The sequence below is a fragment of the Pinus tabuliformis genome, chromosome 8, assembly GCF_031772625.1.
Source record: "Pinus tabuliformis cultivar Carrire ecotype Pingquan chromosome 8, CPIR1, whole genome shotgun sequence".
Classification (NCBI taxonomy): Eukaryota; Viridiplantae; Streptophyta; class Pinopsida; order Pinales; family Pinaceae; genus Pinus; species Pinus tabuliformis.
In genome coordinates this window covers 550,551,172-550,570,004 of record NC_142294.1, presented here as the reverse complement: position 1 = coordinate 550,570,004, position 18,833 = coordinate 550,551,172, and positions in this window count along the sequence as shown.

Here is an 18,833-nt window from a genome sequence, read left to right as displayed (position 1 = left end):
GTTTCTGGTTATATATATATATATATTTTTTTTTACTCACTTAGAGGGATGGTATCATTGGGATTCATAAACTTAGATTAAGTTTAAAAATCACAATTAATATTTATATAACAAAAAAATATTCACAAATTATTATATATATTTTAAATATTATAATATTTTTAATATATTAATAATAAAAATATATTTTATTATTAATTCTAAATAAAATAATATTAATTGAAAAATTATGATTGTAGTCTGACTTTTCATTTCTGAAAAGAATAAGTATTAAGGTATGATTAATATTTCAAAAAAATATATCAGTTTTTTTACAATTATGATATTTTAAGTAAATGTGTTATATATATTTAATTAATGTTAATTATTGAGCGAAGAAAGTTTTTATATTGATTTTTAAATATTTTAAGTAAATGTGTTATATATATTTAATTAATGTTAATTATTAAGTGAAGAAAGTTTTTATATTGATTTTTAAATAAGAAATTGAAATATACTTTTATAGATGTTAAAGCAAATTAAATTTGTAGAGGTGAAAATTTTATGAGTTAAAAATAAAAAAGAATTTTGCACAGTTGAATTTGATAGAATTAGAATTAAATTGGATTTACATTTATTAAAAAAATAGATGAATGTCTTTCAGTTTAATTACAATTATATTTATTTTATCTATATAATTTAATTTATATTTTTAAAAATATTTGTAAAATAGATAATTAACTCAAATGAATTTCATCAATATATTCGATTAGTTAGTTTTGTGCCAGTACACCTATGAATTTATCGAGAACTAATAATTTGAAGAATTAGTGTATTTGGCTAATCCATGATAGTGTCACATGCTTACTAATGGGAAATGTTGGATTTCCAGAGGAGTTTTCCATTAGATATATATAGAAAGAGAAAAAAAAGTTCATGTTGCAATGTGGTTGTTCAATATATATATGTGTGTGCGTGGAGAGAGAGAAACGTTTATTTTATAATTAGTACATACATTATTACAATATAATAAAACATTATGAAAATATTTAAAATTGATGGCAATATGGATTTTGGTCAATCGTTTTGTTTTGTATCATGTATATGTTATATGCCTGTTTTATATATAGGCATCAATCTATAATAAGTAGCAAAATACATACTTAATAATACATCTCACATTATATATATATATATATATATATAAACTTTAGTATTATTATTAACAAAATTTTTATATGAGTTAAATATAAATACATTAAAAAAACACATCTAACAAGACTTTTAACTACCCATATTCACCATGGAGACCCTTAATATGTAAATATGTTTTGTTACAATGCCATGGGCCAATAACATGGCTTATCAATATGTATTGAAACACAAGAAAATGGTAGAAGAAAAAAAAAAAAAAAAACCCATTTCACCTATATTCATATGGATGATGCAAATATATAGTATATGCGTGTACCCACCTTATAAGCTAAATTTATTTTCACACTAACAAGTATTATAAGGAAGCTTAGTCCTTGTTACTCAAATTAGAAATTATGTTGGTAAAAATTGCATAAAAATTATTAGCTACATTGGTCAATTCTAAATTAATAGTGTTAAATAGAAAAATTGAATCATATAGCCTTTCCTTGACAATAACTAATAAATTGAGATGCAAAGTGGATAAATTAATTAGATGTGAAGTGGATAAATTAATTTATTGCTTAGGCACAAGTGCTTACATAAATTTTGGTGGGTAGTAACTACTAGTAAGTCTACGCATTTAAAACTATTTACGCATTTACAATTTCACTCCCATATAAATAATGGTGGGAAATAACTCTTAGCAAGTATATTTATTTACATTTTATTCCTATCCATTATTTATGCAAATGCTTGCTTAAATTATGGTGGGAATTAAATGAGGGGAAATATGTTATTTACTTGAGTATGAGCTATTTAAATTTTGGTGGGTAGTAACTACTAGTAAGTCTTCGCATTTACAATTTCACTCCCATATAAATAATGGTGGGAAATAACTCTTAGCAAGTATATTTATTTACATCTTATTCCTATCCATTATTTATCCAAATGCTTTCTTAAATTATGGTGGGAATTAACTAAGGGGAGATATGTTATTTACTTGAGTATGAGCTATTTTCAAGGATTTTTTTATGGCTCTCTTGGTTTAGAATAAAAAATCACTATCTAGATAACTAAAATCATATATGAATATTGTAACCATATTAATAACTTGTGGCATAAAATATGTAAGACAATTATCCACATGACATTATATTGTGCAAAGGATGCAATAAGACCTTTAGGTTATGGTCCAATAAAATGTTTGAAAAATAATTTCTTTGATAATATTGAATAATAAACATCTAGTTTTCAAAGTCAAAGATATATATTTATAAAATATTAATCTTTACATTGAGATTTATTTTATTTATAGCTTTGAGTTATCTTAAGGAACATTTTTGTCTGAACTTTATTTACTTTAGGATTTGTTTTATTTATAGCTTTGAGTTATGTTAACGAACATTTTTGTCTGAACTTTATTTACTTTAGGTTTTGTTTTCATTATTTAATAAGAGTAATTGTTACCATTTCTTTTAATTAAATCCTTTTAGTTAGATAACTATAACATACTTTTTAGTTATTGCTATGTAGTGTTTTAATTATAATTCATTATTAGTTATTCTTTTATTTTTACTTGGATGATCATAGGAGTTAGGAGTTACTAAGTATAAGAAGAATGATTTAATGGAAAGAAAAAGGGAAAGTAAAGAAAATTTCTTTTAAAAGTGTAGATAATATTGGAAAAAATAATTATATTTTTTCTTTTTAAGGAAAACAACAATAGTGTTTGAGGTCAAAGCTAAAATTATAGTTAAGCAAATCTTTTTTTATTAGTGCAAAAGAAGTTATAAAAAATTAACAATAGAATTTTTTCTTGAGAAAGATGACTAACTATTAGAATTGAATAAACATCAATCTTATCAAATAAATAATTTTGAATAACAATAATTTTAAAGTTCAAGTGAAACAAAAACATAATGGAAACAACTTTATGCTCTAAAGCTTAATGGTAGTACATTTCATCATTTTCCTTGTACTCTATTTATGAAAAGTGTTTTTATTCACTTGAACTTGTGTTTGTCTCATGTATTCATGTGACATCATTGCTTGTAATATGAATACAACGACATTTGGTTTCCCATTGTTAAGAATTAAAATTACTTTGCATTTATGAATGTCCAAACATGTAATGTGTTACTCTGGTGGCTTACCCTGTAACACAAACTTGTTAGTTTTGACTAATGATTGGATAAGTATAGAAATGAAAACTTGATCCAAAACATAGCATGGAGTGAAAAAATGACCTAAGTGTTAGGATATTTAGACACTTAGGAATTAGTTAAAATCAACTTGGCTTAATCTATCTTGAGGTAAAAGTGTGCTTCTTAGGGCATTTTTTTAGTATGCATTAGTTGCACTATAATCTGGCAATCACAATATGCTCTAGACATATAGTGACTTGATGTGTGATTTTCTTCTCGATACTAATGACTGTTGATCCATGACTTAACACTCGATTGGTCCATGATATCTATTTAATAAGCATGGAGGGTCATTTGATGATGATCAATTTTGAGAAACCCTATTGTGTACAAATTTCCTTTTGCATTACTAAAATTACCTCAAGTGACTATGTTGGATGGGGGCATGAACTCGCATCTCCAAAGACATATATGACAATGATCTTGTCAATATTGACTCGTCAATTTTTATATGTTGAAAGTGGTTGATGATTTGGATGCATATTTATTACGTATGATGGTTTTGATTTACTGCTCATGATGGATGTTGTCAAATTCACTTAAATTATAGATATTTGACTCACTTGTTTTAATTATAGATGATGATCATGTTACAATAATTATCTTGTTATTTTATATATACTAGATGTTGTAGATTCTATTTTGATGGAGATTTAATAAGTATAATGATGTTGTTAATTTATATGGATATATGTTTCCCTAAAAATTCTTTATAAATGTTATCCTATAAAATATTTCAAATGCATTCATGTGATGTATAATCATATAGCTTATTTAACAAACATGATATATTTAACTAATTAAATTGAAATAAAACATACTATATGCAAAACAATAATCATTTTTTGGAAGCAAAAAAATAAGTAACAATGGAAGCCAAATTGGAAGAAAAATTGGAAGCCACACTAGAAGCAAAACTAGAAGCCAAATCAAAATCCAAACTGGACATATATCTTGGTGCTAAACATAACACTAAAACTGGCACTATTTCCGACACTTGGAAGCAAAAAAATAAGCAACATTGGAAGAAAAATTAGAAGCCACACTAGAAGCAAAATTGGAAGCCGCACTAGAAGAAAAATTGGAAACAACACTAGAAGAAAAATTGGAAGCCACATTAGAAGCAAAATTGGAAGCCACACTAGAAGCAAAACTGAAAGCAAAATTGGAAGCCACACTAGAGGCAAAACTAGAAACAAAATTGGAAGCCACACAAGAAGCAAAACTAGAAGCAAAATTGGAAGCTACACTACAAGCAAAAATGGAAGCAAAATTGGAAGCCACACTAGAAGCAAAACTGGAAGCCACACTAGAAGCAAAACTGGAAGAAAAACAAGATGTTAAACTGGAAGCCAAACCATGAGCCAAATTGGAAGCAAATCCTGGCATTATTTCAGGCACTAACATGACATTATTCCAGGTGTTATTTCCAATATTATTTTTGGTACTACTATGTAATTAATTTTGGTGCAATTCCAAGCAATATTTTGAGTGCTCTTTACGACACTATTGACATTATTATTCATAGTGCTACTTACGACGTTATTTCCGACACCACTTTCGCCTCAACTCCAGGAAATATTTTAGGCATTATTTTTTCAGTGCTATTCCATGCACAATTTATGATGTTATTTCTGGAGCAATTTACGGTGCCAAATTGCACCCATTTTTGTGTTGGGAAAGGTGTCCAATTTGTTAACTAAAAAACATTGAAGTTCGACACTATTTTAGGCATTATTTGTGTGTTTTGTTGTAGTGATTGTCTAGCACACATTAGACATTTTGTCAAACATATGGTAAGCATGTAAGTTACAGGTCATGAATGCATATCTGATCATAAATCTCTTAACTTCATCGGAGAATCACCAAGAAGGTTTAATGCCCTCTCAAGTAGTTTCAACAACGCTTGTTAGCCCATGCATTCATTAACCAATGAAATACTTATCAAATCATGAACAAGATCCATAACTAGAGCACATCATAGAACCGTGCTTATAACCAGCATATAATCAGAATATTACCCATGGAAAATCATCCATCAAATCAACATAATAACAAGTACAAGTGATCATAGTGCACAATAGGAAAATAACTCTTATTAACATATGCAAAATCCAACCAACTCAGGGACTTCCATGTGCCATCTGACCATAGATTATCCTAAACCAAATCTTTTTTTCAGCCAATCACCCTCGTTCCATATTCCAAGCATGAATGTGGGATCTCATGGGATAAACCAAAACATAATCAACCAAAGACTTCAGAGGTTAAACCACCTCCACACTCAAACTACCGTTATCTCACCTAAACCAGTCCCAAGATCACAACACCAAACCAAGCTTAGATGCCTCATAATTTCTTTGCCTTACCATGAGAAATTTTCCTATCTCCACCCACCTGTTAAGGGCTTCCTGGAGAAAACTATCTCCACCCCAAACCCTTGGGAATTTTCCTAAGACCACCTCACTCGGTTCCAAAACCTTATGGAAATCCAAAGCTGAACAAAAAAATAATTCCATCACACCATGGTTATCGAGGAAATTACAAGGCAAGGCTGAAACCATTGTCAAACCAGGCAAAACCCATGACAATGACAAAAAATGAACCAAATAAACAAATTCATGTATCGTGCATTCACACCTCATCCAGGAAATTACACATGCAACCTATTACCTACAAAATCCTCTTATTGAAGCTATTGATCCAACCTTCTCCTTGGTTTTCGTTCACTTTCCTTTGCTTGTCCTTTCATGTCCTTTGCTTCCCTTCTCCTTCCTTTGCTAGCTTGCTTGATTTCTCCTCTTGGAGTTCTCTTTCTCTCTTTCTCAATTGATCCAAGCTAAAATTGACAAAAGTTAAACCAACAAACGCTGTGAATTGTTTCTTTGAAGCCTTTTTATTATTGATATCTCATTTTTCTTCATTTTCCCTCTAATTTCCTTGCATGCAAATCTGTGTCTCTTCACCTTCATTTTCTCCTATTTTCCTTTATTTTCATAAATAAATGTCATTTATTACCCCTTTTCCTTTTCCAATTCCTTTACCAATTTCTATAGCCATAAATAAACCAAAAGTGATGCCCACTATAGTGTTTTCCCAACATTTAGCTTGGAATACATGTCCCATGACCTTGGTCTTATTATTTGTCCTTTATTATCTTTTATTACATGAAACTTTAACCTAGGGATGTTACACTAGGTTGGAGGAGTGGACATGTATTTAGAGGTATGAGGAGTAAGAGTTGCCTAGGAAGTCATTAAACTCAAGCTACTTCATTTATTATGCTACCAGTTCCCTAATTGAGTTTAATGTTCTACACAATAGGAATGGAGGTTGAGTAGGGTTCCCTGAGAGAGGGATGAACCCATACCACCTTTTTCCTTGTAGGGCGTGTTGATGTGTTCAACATGCAAAATGTTGACGAGGGTCAGAAACAACAAGGAAACATATGACAAAGAGTATGGGGATTTTGGTATGCACAAACATATAGATGGAGGATACTCCTGAATGAGTAAAAAGAAAATGTGAGAGAGCTTATAAATAGAAGTAAAGAGAGCACAACGTATGTCTAGGAGTGGGAGTATGCTAAGGAATGTGGCACAAAGTAGAAAAAAAGAAAAGAAGCTGGAGATAGTGAGTGCCCTAGATTTCCTGTGGTGTTTCACAGGTGGAAAAATTGTGTACTCTAGATTTCAAGTGGTGCCTAATAGGTGGGGACATTGTGTGCTTTGGTTTTCGTGTGGTGTTTAATAGGTGGAGATATTGTGCGCTCTGGAATCCTACATTGTTTAGCAAGTGGAGATGTTGTGGGCTATGAATATTTGTAGTGTTTAACTAATGGAGACATTGTGTGCTTTGGACTATTGGTTAGAAAGAGGAGACATTGTGTGCTTTGGACTTCTGTATGATATGGTTTCCTTATATCAATGTGAATTCCCTTGAGCACTTAACTCCTTAAAATCTTAATCTGGCTCAAGGGTGGTCACCTGCAAGAAATATTGCAATGTAGCTAATCTATGGTTGGGTGGAAAGTGGAAGTCCCTCCCAGTTACTAGGGATTCAACTTGTATAAGTAAGTGTATATGTTTACATATGTGTTGCACTATGAATTATGTTGTTATATGTTATGACAATTTATATTTCAACAATGTTAATGAAGGAATGGATTCAGTAGGGGAATTTGAGGTATAAAATGGGCCTCCTAAGAAAAATGGACAACCAAAATAAATTTTATAAGATTCAAGATGTTGATGTCAACCATGGGGGATGATTCACCATTTTTTGAGTAAAAAAGTAAAAATATTAAAAAACAATAAAATAATAACTACTTTTTCAACTTGTATTTTCAACTTATCTCCCTAAGGTTTTATTCAAATTCTAGTGGGAGTACTCGTTGGATGCAAAATTTAATTCCCCATCCAAGGATGATCAGGTGCTCAAAATTTAGGTTAAAATTCAAAGTTTTTATATTGGAGTGGAACCTGAACGACCGCATAGTGCTCATCATCTTGAATACAACACAACTTGTTTCGCGTGAAATAGACACCATATGCTCTGAGAATCATGTTCTGTTCACTTTCCCAAACATGCGATTTTTTACAAAAAAATGACAACCCAGTCAATACTCCATACTACTGACATGGCGTTGACTGTGCAGGTCTATGTGGCAGGTTGACTGGCTAATATCCTCCGGCAAATCACATTGTGCCAAGTGGTACGTTCTTAGTGGATGTAATTCAACGATTTTTGATTGGTTGGATTGGTGGCCAACCATGGGCTGACACGTGGCCCAGCCGGACACTACCACGTTGGAGCCCGAGGTCCACCAAAATTTTGGGTTGAGTTCAGGCAGCGACAGCAGGGGTCAAACCCGCGACCACATAACAACGAGCAAAGCCAACTACCAACATACCATCACAATAGAACTTAACATATATTGTCCGTGGGTTTTATTTATGTTGTAAGTGTGCACCATTTCAGGGGAGGGGCCAGCCCATAGGGGCCAATCCTTGGTCGCACCATCGCCATATGACCACCAACGTAGCAGTGCAAGAGAACCAACCGACGGGGGCGAGTCGTTGACCTCAACCCCGGGCACGCAGCCCCCATGTGCCCAAATTTTTCTGAATTAAGGCATTGGAGGCTATTTGAAGCATTCGACAATTTCGCCCGAAAATCAGCTAAATTGTTGCTCCATTAGCGCGTTTTGGGGAAAATTTGTAGGATGGTGCCGAATTTTGGGGAATCTATGGTGCGATTAGCAGAAAACTTGGAAATGCTATAACTTCTTCAGTTTTTGACCAAATTAGGAGAAAAAAGCAGCTACACAGGCATTTTTGGGCATTATGTAGCCATTGGAACATGTTTCAGATCTTTATGAGCATTATAAACTGATGTATTCACATTTTTTAGCATAATAGAGAGGGCCAAGCCATTGGAAGCTGGACCAAGGAGATATAGCCCAAGAGGGGTGAAATCCTTCATCATGTGCTGTTGTGATACTGTTTATGGTGATGTTTATGTCTATTATATGTTGTTGTTCAGTCATTTGTTTATGTTAATTTGCACATAAAAATTACATAAAAGCCCAAAAAACTCATGTTTTAAACTTGCAAATAATCTCATGAATCCTTAAGCACATTTAACATATTCTGACAAGGAATTTAGCAAAACAAAACTAATTTTCCCAATCAAATCAAAGGAGTACCCATGTTGCATACTTTTGATGGACCCATGCTCTACGAAAATTGAGAACTACATGAAAAAATGTGATTGGAATCACATCTTTTTATGTATTTCTCATTTTTCGTGTAGAAAGGTCCATCAAAAGTATGAAACAAGGGTACTCCTTGGATGAGGAATAAAATTTTACATCCAACGAGTGCTTCAACTCAAAATTTGAGTAAACCCATAGGGAGATAAGTTGAAAATACGGGTTGAAAAAATACTTTTTTTATTTTTTCCCTCTAAAATTTGATGATGTAATCTAATCTTATTTTATTATCTCCATTATTATTTTATAATTTCCTCAGGAGGCCCATTTTAGACCTCAAAATTCCCATAATGATTCCTTCATTAATCTTTGAATCAAAGAAAACTTGCTTTTCTCTGGCAGCAAGATTTTCTAATTATTAGATTTTTTTTTTTGGACTCGGGGGGAATGAATGAATGAAAAGTTGCAGCATCCTCCTAGGCCTTCTATTGGGCTCTATGTCGGCCCTAAGGACTGCTACCACCTCCTCCCCACACCAAATTCTTATTCTTTGTCACTTTATGGGGATTAATAAATAAAAATATCAAGCTCCTACATAGTTCTAGAGTGTATTAAATGAAGAGTTACAAAGAGACATTTAAAAAAAGAAAAAAAATAATAACAAAAATATATTTCAATATTAATCTCAAGTAGAATGTTTCACCATAAATATCAAGAAAAATCCAAAAATATATGCATGTACACATTAAAATTTACTGTAAGTAAACAAATTCATCACAGGTTTAAAGCATATCTACCATATGACAGTTACATATTAAGGAAATGTTAGTGAAAAATTGTTATTATAAGTTTCATTTAAGGTTATTATTAATTAAGAGAAAAAGGTTAAATAAACCATCACAATTATAGGTTATCATTTTGGAAAGAGAATTATTATTGGAACAATGTTAATCATTTAACTTATTTAAAAATATTATTTTATTTGCAAAAGTGAATAACAAATTTATGTATTTAACTATAGGGTTTTCTATAGATTATTTTATGTTAAGTTATGTATATACATTCACATGGTTAATTCTAATTGTTGAGTAGAAAAAAGTGTAAATATGTATTGATTATTACTTTTTAATGTAAATATTCATTTGTTAGTTTGGTTATGTTCTTTTGTTAGTTTTTAGGGTTACTTTGAAAGTGTTCACATCATGTTTGGGGATGTTTCACTAGATTTTGGGTAGATGGTATTTGATAAGATCTTGGATGGTTTATGATGGATTTGCACTTTGGAAATGATTTACTTAGAGGTTTTTTTTATCTTAATTGGGTGCTTGCATCATATTCTTTCTTAGGGTATTAGAAATCTTTAAACAACTTTACTAGCATTCCACTTGATGGCCACATGGAGATGGTTGCTTGCTTAATGAATACCTACATAGGAAGAGGATCATTTTGCATCTAAAGAACGACATTGGGACCTAGATAACACATAATTGCATGGATACTTGAATGGAGTCTTGGATTTGACTTGGGATTTCCTAAGTTGTAGTATTGTTCATATAGGGGGGAGCGGACCTATCGGATACATGGATTAGGAGGTTCATTGGAGTCATTTAAGGCTTGTAATATGAGCATTGGACATATCTCATGGAGCACCCACACTTTTGGAGCTTTGCTTGTGGGTGACAACATCTTGGAGCTTGACATGTGTGCCCTTAAAGCATAACACCCCACACATGTGGACCTACATGTATTATTGTATGTGGCACCTACATGTATTATTGTAAAGGCATAGGAGCACATATGTATTTTTGGCCTTTCATATATAAAGAGGAAGCAGAGAGACATCGACACACTCACTTTAGTCTTTTCATACTTGTGTTCAAGATGTGACTCGAAGAAACATTATTTTTCCTCTCTCTTGGATCTTCTATTATGAGTTGTTTCTTTCTTTGTGTTAAAATTATTTTGATTGAAAATTATTTATTTAATAAAATTGATGTTCATAGAATTTCAATAATTATTTATTTTCCTTAAAACATTTACTATTATTAATTTTCTATAAATTTTTCTCATTTCTAATACAAATTTGCCTTAACCATTATTTGTGATTTTCTTAAAAAAATATTTTCTTATTAATTTATGAATTTTTAATAATTATTTATTTTCCTCTAAAACATTTACTATGGTTAATCTTCTATAACTTTTTGAATTTCTAACACAATTTGTCTAAATCATTATTTTGTATATTCTTAAAAAAATATTTTCCAATTAATTTTCTCTGCTTTTGAGGACATTTTCTTTAATAAAATAAAATATCAATCTCATTATTTAAAAAAAAAACCTCTCCTTTTAGCTTTTCACAATTAATTTTTTTTAGAGAATAAATATATATTATAAGTAAAACACGAAAACAAATTTCTATATTCACAACAACTACTAAAAAGTCATGATATATCTTCTTCATCATTCATTAAGCTGCAATTCCCCAACTAAAAAGTCATGCTATACTAATAAAAAAACATAACAAAATATAATACATATTTATTTGATAAATATACCTGGGAGTATCTCATACTTCATGGAATGTTCATGTGTTCAGTTTCTAGAACCGTATTGAATTGGCATCTAAATGACCACCTGATCCCCTCTCGCTTTCTTGCCTAACCAGTCAGAACCTTTGACTTCCTTGTCACCACAAACCTTTTCCTAATGTCTTGTATACACAATGACATCTAAATTGATACCTTTTTTTCGTTTTCTCTCATATGTATATATATATATATATGATCATTATCATTATCTAATTTTAAGGTCACGGCCAAGCCAGACATCAAATTGGCGTATAAGACCCCTTTGTTTGTGAGACAAGGGACCTACCTCCACACATCAATTTCACTGCTAAATCTATGAAAGTATACATACTCTACCCCTCTAATTTTAAACTTATAACCTTTTAAAAAAAACACATACTCTTAAACATTAAACCCACTTAAATTATATATATATATATTCAAAAATATATATAATACTTCCTTACATGTGGGAATAGACTACACACCGTTACACTCCACAACTTGCAAATATATGCAATAATACTTCATGGGAGAAACTTCCTTCGAAGGATCCCAACACGTGATACTACATTCTAACTCAAGTCCATGTGTTCTCAATTGGATGGAGTCCCCAACATGATCATAGTTACAATATCTTTTAATAAATAATAAATTATTTCATTTCCTTTCTCATATCATTAAAACTACGATTAAGGGGTATTTAATAATAATATTTTCATATCCTTAAACTTATACATATCATTAAAACTACGATCACGTTTTAGATTAAGGAGTATTTAATAAAATATTTTCGTGTCCTTAAACTTATAATCATGGTTTACATTATTGTGAATTCAATATGAAATTTGTTTAGAACTAGATTATCAATGTGCCCTTTTTTGCCACGATCACGTTTTAGATTAAGGAGTATTTAATAAAATATTTTCGTGTCATTAAACTTATAATCATGGTTTACATTATTGTGAATTCAATATGAAATTTGTTTAGAACTAGATTATCAATGTGCCCTTTTTTGCCATCCTCATAAGGATGAGTAATTAATAATTCATTACATAAAGTAATGTGATATAATAAATAATGTGATTTTTTTTAGTTAAGACTAACCTAAGTACCCACAAGGGATTTGAACCGGTGACTTATCGCAAGGAGTGCTTTAACAGCACACCCATTCACCGTCAATCCAAAGCCCCATGGGCATAAATAATGTGATTTTAAGTAGAATAAGATATTTTATTATTTTATTATAGAATATTTATATAATATAAAGTTTTAAAAATAATTAAATTAAATCAAAATTAATGTAGTATTTAGTTTTATTTATAAGATTTATAATTATATGTTATGGTTTATTAGAGAAAGTGTTTTTTTATGAATGTGGATTTATCTTTCATATGATATTAATGTTTTATTGGTTAAAGGTTAGACATGTTATAGTGTTATAGATGCTTTTCTGTCTTTTTCTGTAATTAATGGACAAAATTTTACATCCCATGAGCATCACAAAAGAGAGTAGGCCAATAGTATCCAACCCTTAATACTTTCTAGGTTGTGGTTTTGCCAGCAAAATGCCTTTAGTTGGCTCATCATGGTTATCTTTCAAGACCTTTTTATCATATTCTTTTTCTAGGCATTGTATTGAACTTTGTCATTATTATCGAAGCGAATATTTCAATACTTGACATATGTAAGATTTCATACTATTATAAGTGTTGTTGAATGCTTTGAAAGATGAAGAGGTACAACCTTCCCAATAGGGAGAGAAACTTTTAGTTACTCACCTTACCCTAGAGATCAAGGGACGGAGTCACTCTAAAGATCCAGGAGGGCGAAGGTGTTCCTAGTAGTGATCTTATTGATTCAAGAGTAGTAGTGCTCTTCTTGATTCTATGAAAAGAGAATTCGGATTTGGTATTTATCACAATGCTTTTCGAGTTGTTGGCTAGAACCAACTCGTTTGTGTTAAAGGGAAATCTACAAGGGTGACTTCCTTAGTAAGTTTGTGTAACAAGTTGCATGTTTCTTTTATACGTAGAAATGGGTAGAAACAATGGATTTCACAAGGTTTTTGATATTAAATTAAATTTCATTAGGAAGATATGGTTCATGAGTAGATTGTGATCATGAACATGGAAAAATTAATATGTGCAAGAGTTATTGGTTACACTAATTACCAAGTAGTGTCTTAATCCTTTGCTATTATGCCTCAAATATTTGTTTAAGGGTGCAATTAAGAATAACTAAACTGGATCTCTCTAGGATACTTCCAAATACATTCATGAGGAAGTGTTCAATGGAATTTTGATTTTCAAACAACAAAAATGCATGACTACCTCGATTACAATCTCATCATATAGGGTCTTCCATACTTCACATATGTAAGATTTCATAGTAGTATAAGTGTTGTCGAATGCTTTGAAAGATGAAGAGGTGCAACCTTCAATATTACTAGTAGTGATCTTCTTGATTCAAGAGTAGTAGTGGTCTTCTTGATTCTATGGAAAGAGACTTTGGATTTGGTATTTATCACAATGGTTGTCGAGTTGTTGGCTAGAACCAACTCGTTTGTGTTAAAGGGAAAGCTACAAGGGTAACTTCCTTAGTAAGTTTATGTAACAAGTTACATGTTTTCTTTATACAAGGTTTTTGATATTCTGGGGTTTTCGTTGGCTTTCTTGAACTAGTAGACTAATCCTTACAAATCAATGTTGGAGGCCATACTTGTATTTTGGTCATCTCTTTCTTGGATACCAAAATCCATTTTAAACGAAGTTCGGAAAATATGTTGTAGATATCTATGGGTTGGGCAGAAATAAGGTTGGATATTTTCTTGGGTCTAGTGGGACATAAAGTATCTACTAAAGGAATGGGGGGGATGGGGGCTGAAAAGCATCCATTTCTTTATGAGGGCATTGGAAAGTAAGGTCGGTTGGCAGTTGGTATCCTCAAGTAGTCTTTTGACGGAGGTTGTAACTAATAAATACATAAGATCGTAGTCCCTCTTGGGATGGATCAGATCACCTGTGAAGCATAAGCCAAATATATCTTTGATATGGAAGGCGATATTACATTCATTTTGAGTGATAGAAAGAGGTTTAGCTAGAAGGTTGGAAGTGGTGCCTTAGCCTATTGCGAGGATTATTCAAATATATTTGACAAAAAAAAAGAAGGAATTTCAGGTTTATAAAACATCACTATTTGGTCATAAGCATGAACATAATTTAATTTGATCTGCAACATGTATAGCTTCTAACAATTTACTTCACAATTTAAACTTGTAATAATTTACATAAATAAAATAATTAAATGAAGAATACTTGATTCAGTGACTCGATTTTTAACTCGTGTGGAATTCTCTTGTTGGGACTGACCGATTGAATTTACCTCTCAGGCAACTAGGAATGACTTCCTAGCCCAGGGAACCTCCACAGGTTCCCTAGCCTTTCGAGCCCAAGTCGAACTAGATGAAGTGTGTCCATAGTTTGTCCAGGTAGTATCTAGATCTATCCCTCGCCAATAAATCTCATAAATCATAGTTTAAGATCTTTCACCCCACCCCAAAAATCCCCAACACAACCAAGAAGCCCCAAACAAACAAAAAAGACAACACAACTAGGAAGTCCAAACAAACAAAAAAAGACAAGGCCCCTCTTCCATCCTCCCTTCCTTGACTTATTCTCCCTTTCTCATCCATCCCCACTACCTCTCATGAATCTCGCACCGACATTGGTTTTAATGTTATTGAATTCACCCTCGATACCTCCTCGAGCCTCCTCCTCCTTATCCTTCAAGTTACTCCTTATCCTTTCATTAACCTTTTGGTGGCACATTCCTAACCACCCCTTATTAATCCAACAAATGTTACCAGTCCTTAACATTAGTTTAATAATTTATAACCATTAAATAACATAATTTTATTGTAATAAATATCATCATTTAATACCTCCACCATGGGTGACAATGAAATGACATCCAACTAAAATGATGGGTGGTGGCAGATGGGCTCGCCACATGAATGGCCATGTGCCATCACTCCGACGAGCGTACACGAGTTTAATTACAAAGATCGCATGCCATTACTCCCTACAATGAGCAAGTACACAGGAAAAATTTTAATAATGGTGAGCCACTATAGTTTCATCCATGCATATGATCGACCTCTTCAATCCTCAAGTGTGGGATATTTCTATAGAAAACATCATGGCCTTCAAATTTTGCATTTTCTTCTAGGATGATAGACTAGTTATGGTACGAGATCAACTTAATGCCAATCATAGTAGTTGTGTTTGTGTATTTGGCTTCTGAGCCTACGTGGGGCATTCTTTATTTCTCGCCAATATGGAGAATGGTAATTGCGGTTCATCTCTCCCTGGGCACTTCGCTACCTTCACAATTTATTTGGTCACTTTGGGGTTACATTTCACTAATTAAGCTCTCAATCCATTTCAGGTTGGCCCAAGGACTAAATGGCATAGTCACTATGGGAAGAATTCGATAATACAGGACACTGACACTTGGGATTGCAACCAAGGTTCCGAATATGGCCTCAATTGGTATGATTTTCTTCGATGTTCTCTTGATCTTCTTCGCGACTTAATAATCATGTTGTGTAAACTTGTTAGGAATGCTTCCTCAATGTGAAGTCTCGATCATTGGCTAGCTCATTCTGACAATGGATGGATGTTTCACCCCGGGTCAGGCAGGATGAAGGCACGAATTTTGGTAACAAATGAGCATGAATCAACTCGTGGTGTGGGCTCTCTTATTTTGCTGGGTCACAATGCTAGTGAGGAGACACATCTTCAATTATAGTGGCCACATCCTACATCGACACCCATACTCAATTCCCTATCCATCACATGGGCAATCGATCAATACTGCAGATTTCATATCCTGCCTTTCTCTTTGTCAACTCATGGCATGCAAATCTTGTTATAGTTTAATTGTGTGCGGTTCAGCTTCACCGAGCTATGAATTTTTTTATTTTGAGATCCTCGGACAAGTATCTAGGCAACTTTTGTTTTTAAGGTCAAACTAAAAGCACAATGTATGTAATCTGAAGTTGATCAATTTGTGCTATTGGCCTAGTTGCCTATCTCCATGACCATTAACACATGGAAAATATGTTGGTACTCCTTTCTAACAGTAATATAAAGCCAAAATTTAAACAAAAAAATATCATCATTCAATAATATTATTATTTTAATAAATATCAACACTTAATAAAATAATGGTTTTCTAATAAATATCACCATTCAATAATATTATTTTAGAAATATTAATCAAACTTGAAGAATGTTATTAATTTGATAATTAAATGAATCATGTTTGAATATAATCAATTATTATAAATCATGTTTTAAAGTTAATTAATCACTAATCATGATTAACCCTTTATTTAATCATCCAACACTTTAACCTTTAGAATACTAGTGTATTCGTGTGAGGTGTGGGTATGTACCCAACATACACATACCTTGTACATATACTAATAATACTTATTGTAATTAGGCACAAAGTCAATTACTCAACATGTAGGCTTATAAGATAATGTAAGATAATAGGTTCAAGTAGGGCATTACATACACCCGTCCTTAAAAAAAAAATTGTCCTGAAGCTAGACTCAAAAGGTTACCAATAATCTAGAAATAGTATGACAATAAGGCATATCAAAACAGAGAGAGATGTAGTAGTCAAATTAAGTATGTCAAGCAAGAATTCCTCTTCCGCTCTAGAGTCTCTAGTTAACCCATAACATCCTATTCTCCCTAACCTACTTCCTCCCTAAATCAGGAATAACCTCCTATAGAGGGTAATGAAAGGATAAGGAGTAAATGGAAGGATAAGGAAGGGGAGGCTCGAGGAGGTGTCGGGGGATTGAAATTCAATAACATTAAAACCAAGGATGGGGTGAAATTCATGAGAAGCAATGGGGACAGATGAGGAAGGGAGGATAAGTCTAGGAAGGACGGATGGAAGAGGGGCCTTATCTTTTTTTGTTTGTTTGGGACTTCCTATTTGCCTTTTCTTTTGTTTGTTTGTTTGGGACTTCCTAGTTGTGTTGCATTTATTTATTATTTATCTGGGATTTCCTGATTGTGTTTGGGAATTTTAGGGTGGCTTGAAAGAACTCAAACTGTGATTTATGAGATTTATTGGAGAGGGTTAGATCTAGATCTTACCTAGACACACTACGGCTAGTTGGACTTGAGCTTGGAGGGCAAGGGAACATGTGGAGGCTCCCTGGGCTGGGAAGTCATTCCTAGTTGGCTAGGAGGTAAATTCAGTCAGGAAGCCCAATGAGAGCATTCCATCTGAGTCAGAAACGAAGTCACTGGATCATGTATTCTTTAGTTAATTATTTTATTTATGTAAATTGTTCTAAGTTCAAATTGTTAGAAGTAAATTATTAGAAGTTCAAATTGTTAGAAATTATATATATTGCAGATCAAATTAAATTATGTTCATGCTTATGATGAAATAATGAGTGATGTGTTATAAACTTGAAATTCATTTATCTAAAATTTTGTGAAATAAATTTGAATAATCCTCACACATGTCATCAAAACTCCAGATTCAAAATTTGAATCCTAAAACCTGCTAGAGCATCCCTGTACAACCCACCCAACTCAACTCAAAACAACTGAGAATGACTTTAAACAAAAAAATAAATTGAAAACCCCAAAAAAATTGAAAATGCGAGAAGATTTTTATTTTGAATTCCAACCATTTGATGGATTAACAGTAGAAAAAAAAATATATATATAAAACACATATTCATACTTCCAAATTACCCAAATAAGCTTCTTATTGCAATGCATCCAAATTACCCAAATAAGCTTCTTATTGCAATGCATTTTGTGTGTCTATCCACCAATGTTGTGAATCTATACTTAAACAACCTAACAACAAAATAAATTAGGACTAACTAGGAATTTAGCAAGTAGAGACTTGGAGGGTCCTTGACATAATATTGCATCCGAATTTCACTCGATGTATACTCACTGGATAACATGAAAATAGTTGTTATGCAACACGATTAACTATAGTTGTTATGCAACACGATTAACTATAGTTATGCAACAAGAGACTTGAGCCTGTAACACTTGCCTTGACTTTTTCTAAAGAACGTAAAATCTAGTTAAACTTTTATTAATTATAGGTTTTTTCCTTCATTGAGATTGTATAATCATATACATTTAGCTAATAAAAAATTGATTTAAATTTCAGAAA